Source organism: Bubalus kerabau, chromosome 5 (assembly GCF_029407905.1).
Source record: "Bubalus kerabau isolate K-KA32 ecotype Philippines breed swamp buffalo chromosome 5, PCC_UOA_SB_1v2, whole genome shotgun sequence".
In the NCBI taxonomy this organism is placed as follows: domain Eukaryota; kingdom Metazoa; phylum Chordata; class Mammalia; order Artiodactyla; family Bovidae; genus Bubalus; species Bubalus kerabau.
Window position 1 is genome coordinate 93,789,011 of NC_073628.1, and position 6,483 is coordinate 93,795,493.

General features: G+C 46.5%; 1 long non-coding RNA gene across 1 annotated transcript; it reads left to right on the plus strand.

The window, feature by feature from the left end:
* Nucleotides 1–2,313: 2,313 nt before the first annotated feature.
* Nucleotides 2,314–5,493, plus strand: LOC129653015 (uncharacterized). Its single transcript, XR_008714896.1, has 2 exons — nucleotides 2,314–2,453; nucleotides 5,429–5,493. It is a non-coding gene; the product is annotated as an uncharacterized LOC129653015 (long non-coding RNA).
* Nucleotides 5,494–6,483: the final 990 nt, after the last annotated feature.

Sequence of the window (6,483 nt, forward strand, 5' to 3'; positions counted from 1 at the left end):
GTGATTCAGTTATACACATATATATTATTTTCCGTTATGTTTTATCAGCATATTGAATATAGTTTCATATGCTATACAATAGGACTTCATTGTTTATATTATACAATGGTTTGTATCTGCTAACCCCAAACTCCAGACCCCTCTCTCCCCATCCTCCTCCCCCTTGGCAACCACAGTCTGTTTTCTGTGTCTGTGAGTCTGTTTCGTTGATGGGTTCATTTGTGTCATATCTGAGATTAGAATGATACATGGTATTTATCTTTGTCTGTCTGACTGACTTAGTGTGGCCATCTCTATGTCCATCCATGTTGCTGAAGATGGCATTATTTCATTCTTCTCTGTGGCTAAGTAGTATTCCATCGTGTGTGTGTGTGTGTGTGTGTGTGTGTGTGTGTGTGTGCGCGCGCGCGCGCACACGCCCGTCTTTATCCTTCCCCTGTCAGTGGGCCTTTAGGTTGCTTCCATGTCTTGGTTATTATGAATAGTGGTGCTATGAATATTACTCCTCTTTTACAGGTAGAAAAACCTAGCCTCATAAAAGCTAAAATTACTTGCTCAATATCATTTGGCTCAAAATTGAGAGTCATAAAATCAATCAACCCCTTTTATTTGAAAGCCAGAGCACCTGCCACCTCAGCAGAAGTGCTAAGTCATCAGGAAGGAGGGGCAATCAATCATCATGCTGCTGGGAGGAGGGGAGGACGTGAATTAGTTTTTAAAAGGTCAATAGGTAACAGGTCGAGATGTCATGCTTTCTGGCCTCTGTGCTTCCTCATTGCACATGTGGCTGAAGTCCCTTCCCCTGTTCTGCATTCAAGACCTGTCTCCCTGCAACATCTTGGGGATTTCTCATCAAGGTCACAGGGAACAGCTGTGTCAGCTGTTACCTTCAAAGGGCACGAATCAATCTACTAACACAAGCTGCTGAGAAAGATTGACTACAAGAGGATGAAAAGGCCCAGGAGGCAGTTGGCAGCAGTGAGCTGGTTTGGGCATTTTCCTTCATGGAGGCTGTGGAGTAACTGATGTATGGAAACAGTCTGTGCAGAATAAGGGTGTTTCTTTAAAGACCATGAGCTGAGGTGTGGAAGGGGTCATATCCTGAGCTGATCTGACATCAAAGGTGAGTCTGTTGGGCTTCCTCCTGAGAACAGATTTTGCAGACGGAACATCAGGCTGGTGAGTTCAGGCCCTTGCAACTCCTCTTCTGAGAACAGCCATGTCACCTCAAGAGTGTGACCGGGTATCCAGGAATGGAGATTCACTTCTTATTCCTTTGGAAATGGCTTGGCACCGAGGCAGAACTGGAGAGTCGCCGGGCTCTGCAGTGGTGTCTTTGAAGCCAGACTGACCTTAGGTTCGGACTGTAGCTCTGTGCCCCTGGGGAAGCTGCCTAACTGCTCTGTTGCTGTTTCCTCATCAAGCGCTTCAGTAGGGATCATAATAACTTATATTGCAGTTACTGTGGTTATCAAATGAGATAGTGTAAAAGGATATCCCACAATGTCTGACTTTTAAGAGCTCCCACTGCTGCTGCTTCTCTTCTCAATATCAAGCCTCCTTGTACTTTGAACAAGTAGCCTTGTCAACCCTGTGTCCCTTTTTTTTCCGGCTGTGCTGGGCCTTCGTCGCTGAGTGGGCTGCTCTCTAGTTGTGTGTGGGCTTCTCGTTGCAGTGGCTTCTCTTGTTGCGGAGCACCGCCTCTAGGGTTCGACGGCTTCAGTAGTTGTGGTGCACAAACTTAGTTGCACCGTGGCATGTGGGATGTTCCTGGATCAGGGATCAAACCCGTGTCTCCTGCATTGGCAGGCGGATTCTTTGCCACTGAGTCCCAGAGAAGCCCCCTCTTCCTGTTCTTTAGAAGTGTTCCAGGAAGAGGGCTCTGTGTGCCTCAGTGATGCCAAACAGCCCTGTGAAGGAAGGGCTGTGAGGGAGTGGTGCTCGCTACAGGGGAAGCAGCCAGGACAAGGCCCAGCTGTGCAACCCCGGGAAAGACAGTTTACCTCTCTGGGCCTCTGTTGCCTCAGCTGTTCCCTTGGGGAGCCATAGCTGCCCTCGGTTTCCATATCACCAGATTGGGGTAATAATACCGGTTGTATCTAATTGTGGGGAGGCCTGGCTCTTCCCCAGGGCAGGCATTGGAATGAGAAGATGTCTGCCTCAGGACAGGGGTGGGGCAGGGAGTGGGAGAGGGGTGGGCTGTGGGGGAACCCACTGAGAAAACAGGCAGGGAGAGTCCTCTGCAAACCCTGCCATGCTGGACCCAGACAGCCGTTTCGATCCCTGAAGCAGGTTTGCTGGTGCTTTTGTTTTAGATCCACAGGTGTCGGTGAATCTCAACCCTCTGAGTGCAAAGCCATGGCTGGGAAAGGCTCCACGGGCTACAGCATTAACCTCCCCTACAGAGACCTGGCCTCCGAGGTGATGAGGCGCAGGATCACCATGACCAGGAGGTACTCCTGGGATCTGCGGTGGGGGCTGGGATGGGGCACACATGCTGATGCACGCCAAAGGCCGAGGACTGCCTCTAGATTCAGGCTTATGTAAAGGCATCCATCCACTGCAGCAGGGCAGAATTTATGGATGAGAAAACACTTGGTCACCCACAGTGGGAAGCAGACCTTTGTCACGTGGTCCTTCAGTAGACAATGATAAGGGTACTGGGATGGACTTCAGATCAGTGGCTCTTGACTGAGGGGTGAGGATCACTTTGACAACAACTTTGAAGTTTTGATGTGCCCTCCCAATATAAAAATGTATGTTGCTGCAAGATTTGGGGACAGCATGGATGCCCGGAAGCTCTTTCTCTCTCCCAAGTAGATGGTCAGGTCCCTGTAAGGCAAGAACTATTTGTCTCCTTCCCCACTCTATGCCTGATGCTCAGGACTGGGCTAGCACGCCCTTAGATAGGAGAGACCTCAGCAGGTTGTCTGGCCCACAGAAGAGAGTTTGCCTGCCTTGAAGTAGCTAGCTGCCTGAGCTGCATGTTGGAGTTCTCAAAAAGTCCACCATCTGACACCTTCCCCGGATGGTATGATCAGTGGATAAAATACAGGATGCCTAGTTAAATTTGAATTTTAGGTGAACAACAGAAGGAGTTTTTTGGGTCTAACTTAATCTGTGTGATTTGTGATATATTTACAGTAAAAGAGAACTCCCAGGTGACTCAGTGGTAAAGAATCCTCCTGCCAATGGAGGAGACACGGGTTTGATTCCTGGGTTAGAAAGATCCCCTGGAGGAGGAAATGGCAACCCACTCCAGTATTCTTGCTGGGAAATCTCGTGGATGGAGGAGCCTGGTGGGCTACAGTCCATGGGGTCACAAAGAGTTGGACACAACTGAGCACACACATCAAATACAGTAAAAAATGTTAGTTGTTTATTTGAAATTTACTTGGACAACCTACGTTTTACTTTGCTAAATCTGGCAAGCCTACAATATCCACAGTAGGCTGTTCTGTCTCCTCTCTGGTCTGAAATCCCCAGATCCAGTAGGATGCCCAAGACATCTCATATATAAACGTTTATAACAAAAACATTAGGACTCCAATTTCTATGAAAACTGAGCAACTGAGCTCTTTTGAAGTTGATGTTTGACTTGACTTGATGCTGTACCTTCGCTGTGTGTCAGGAGGTCATGTGTAGATTCTGGGACAATCCTGATGGAAGGATGAGAGAGAAAAAGCTGGAGGAAGTCCAGCGCTATTGGCCTGCTTCACTCGCAGCACATGCTAGCATGTTGCAGTTTGGGTGTTTCTATGATTTTAAAGTTATAGCATCTAGTCTCAATGAATGTAACCCTCAGTAGAGACAAGTGGCCTAACATAAATTTCTGCCAAGAAACCTGGGTTGAAATAATTCTAATAATTCAAATATGGGTAAACAACAATCGGCAGGGCTGACACTTTTGAGTTCTGTGGATATAATATGAGCTTAAAAATGGTGATTTTATAAAACCTGAAAAAATTGGCCAAAAGTAAAAAATTTGAAATAGGGACCTCCATCCAGTTTGTTCACAGTGCTTCTTGACTTCAGTGTTTATTGGAATGTAAGATTTTAGTGAATTGATTTTAAAAATCATGTACAATTTCTTAGTTATCATAGATATGGAAGTGTTAAGGGCTTCTCAGATGGTACAGTGGTAAGGAATCCACCTGCCAAGCAGGAGATGCAGGTTCAATCTCTGGGTTGGGAAGATCCCCTGAAGAAGGAAATGGCAACCCACTCTAGTATTCTTGCCTGGGAAATCCCATGGACAGAGGAGCCTGGTGGGCTATGGTCCATGGGGTCACAAAGAGTCAGACACAACTGAGCAATACCCCCTATCATGGAGGTGTTACATTTTACTGATGGGGTTACATGGCAAATTTGACCTGACTGATTAGACTGTGAGAGTGGGCATTGTCTCCAGGGGGTTGTGGTCACTGTGCTTTAACATCCACTCAAGAATAAAGAGGTTTCACAGTTCTGGGGCCTCTCCTGGCTTCCTTCCCTGTTACCCCCTCCCCCATTACCCCACACCCCCTCAGCAACATTAGGGATCAGCTCTGACTGGGAGATGCAGCACTGAGTTTGTGGTCAAGAGAGATCTGAGTTTGGATTCCAGTTCTGTCTTTTAGTGGCCACATGACCTGGGTGAATCACCTGTCTCAGCTTCCTCAGCAAAAAAAACTAGTAGGGGTGAGCTGCCACTGAGAATCTGAATGTAGTTAGTTTCTAGTTAATTTCCAAGTCCTAGACCATAGCAGGTACTCCGGGAAATGTTAAATCTGAATCTTGAATCACTTGACTGGCTAGTCCTATTCCCTTGATGGCAGGGTTTGCCCAGCCCTGAGTAGAATGGAGATGCATGGTGCATTCTAGCAGAAGGGGAGGAGAACCCAGCAGACTGGGTGTGGGGTGGGGAAGGGGTGTATAACAGAGTGGAGTGAGGCCCAGGCATAAAGGAGAGCTGAAGTGAGCCTAGGCTGAACTGGCCAGAGAATGAAAGTGGAAGTCATTCAGTCATGTCCGACTCTTTGAGACCTCATGGACTGTAGCCTGCCAGGCTCCTCTGTCCATGGAATTCTCCAGGCAAGAATACTGCAGTTGGTTGCCATTTCCTCCTCCAGAGGCTCTTCCCAACCCAGGGACCAAACTCAGGTGGCCAGAGGCAAATAAAATCTTGAGAGAGAGAGCCTACCCTAGAGAAACTACAGAGAGCTGGCTGGTAGGGGTGAACCTCAGCTATGTTGGTTCCATGGGACCAGAGGAGATGGTTCAATTCTCTTTGAGAAGAAATGACACGCAAAGTGTAAATAGAGAGTATGTCATTTTAGGTAAGGCAGGCTGTCATCTAAAATGCTGAATGTTCTCTTTAGGGGCTGGGATCCGCGTATTCCTTTTTTCTTCTCTTTAAAAATCCCGGTTTTATTTAAATGACATTCAGTGTGCCTTTCCTCCCAGAGAAGAAAGATTTACCAAGCAAAGCGATGACGCTGGGGAAATACCCTCAGATGTGGAATCCAGACAAGCCCTTCCGAGTGCAGCTAGCCCCAAAGTACCCCCAGCCCCACCTCCCTCTCCAGCTGAAGACTTCCTAAGCACCTAAAACATCGGTCATTTTGAACTGGACTTTGACAGAAAACTCCAGAAAACTGTTTCTGCGAAGTCATTGGGGTTGGTTTTGAAGAATGTCTTCGCAAATCTTTATTCTTTCTTTCCCAGTTTTCTTCAACCACCATTGAACACTGTTTACCCTTCCTCGTGCACTTAATCTTTGGTCTCAAGCCAAATGATGTTCATATTCAGTAGTCAATTTTTGTTGTGCTAGAGAACAGTTATGGTAGTCAGTTGTATTTGAATTAAAAAAAAAAGTGACTAGGCCTCCAATGTTAGTTAATAAATTTGGATGAGTGAAAATTCCAGGCCTCTGTGAATTTAAAGATCTGAGTTCCAGAGAACTCTGAGGGGTTTGGGTTTTCAAAGCTCAGCCTGGGGCACAGTATGTTTATGTTCTTTTGTAGCTGCGTTCTGTCTTCTGGGCTGGGACTGGGCTGTATTTCACATTTATGGACAACATTTTCAAATTTTGCTTCTCAGAGGTTTAAGTGAACTTCAAACTCTAACAGAAGACACTTAACTGGAAAAGCAGCCAAGTGCAGAGTGATCTAGTTAGGGAGGAGAAGAATACTGCCCAGATCCCATGCTCAAAACACCCTAAAGACCTCTAAGGACTCCCAAGGGCTCTTGTGAAGAGTCTGAAAGCATCAAACAGGTGATCATCCAAGTCCACATCTGAGAAATGTCCTCAGGTGCTGTTGGGGAGGAGGAAATTTCCTCCTCTATCCCTCTTGAGTTTTGGTGACTGGATTAATAATAAAATTAATGCCAGACAGATGAACAGGAAAAGAAAAACAAATTTTGATTCATGCGCATGAAGTTGTCATGGAAATGGGACCAAAGCCGGAAGTTTTTATACATTTTAGACCAAGAAACAATACA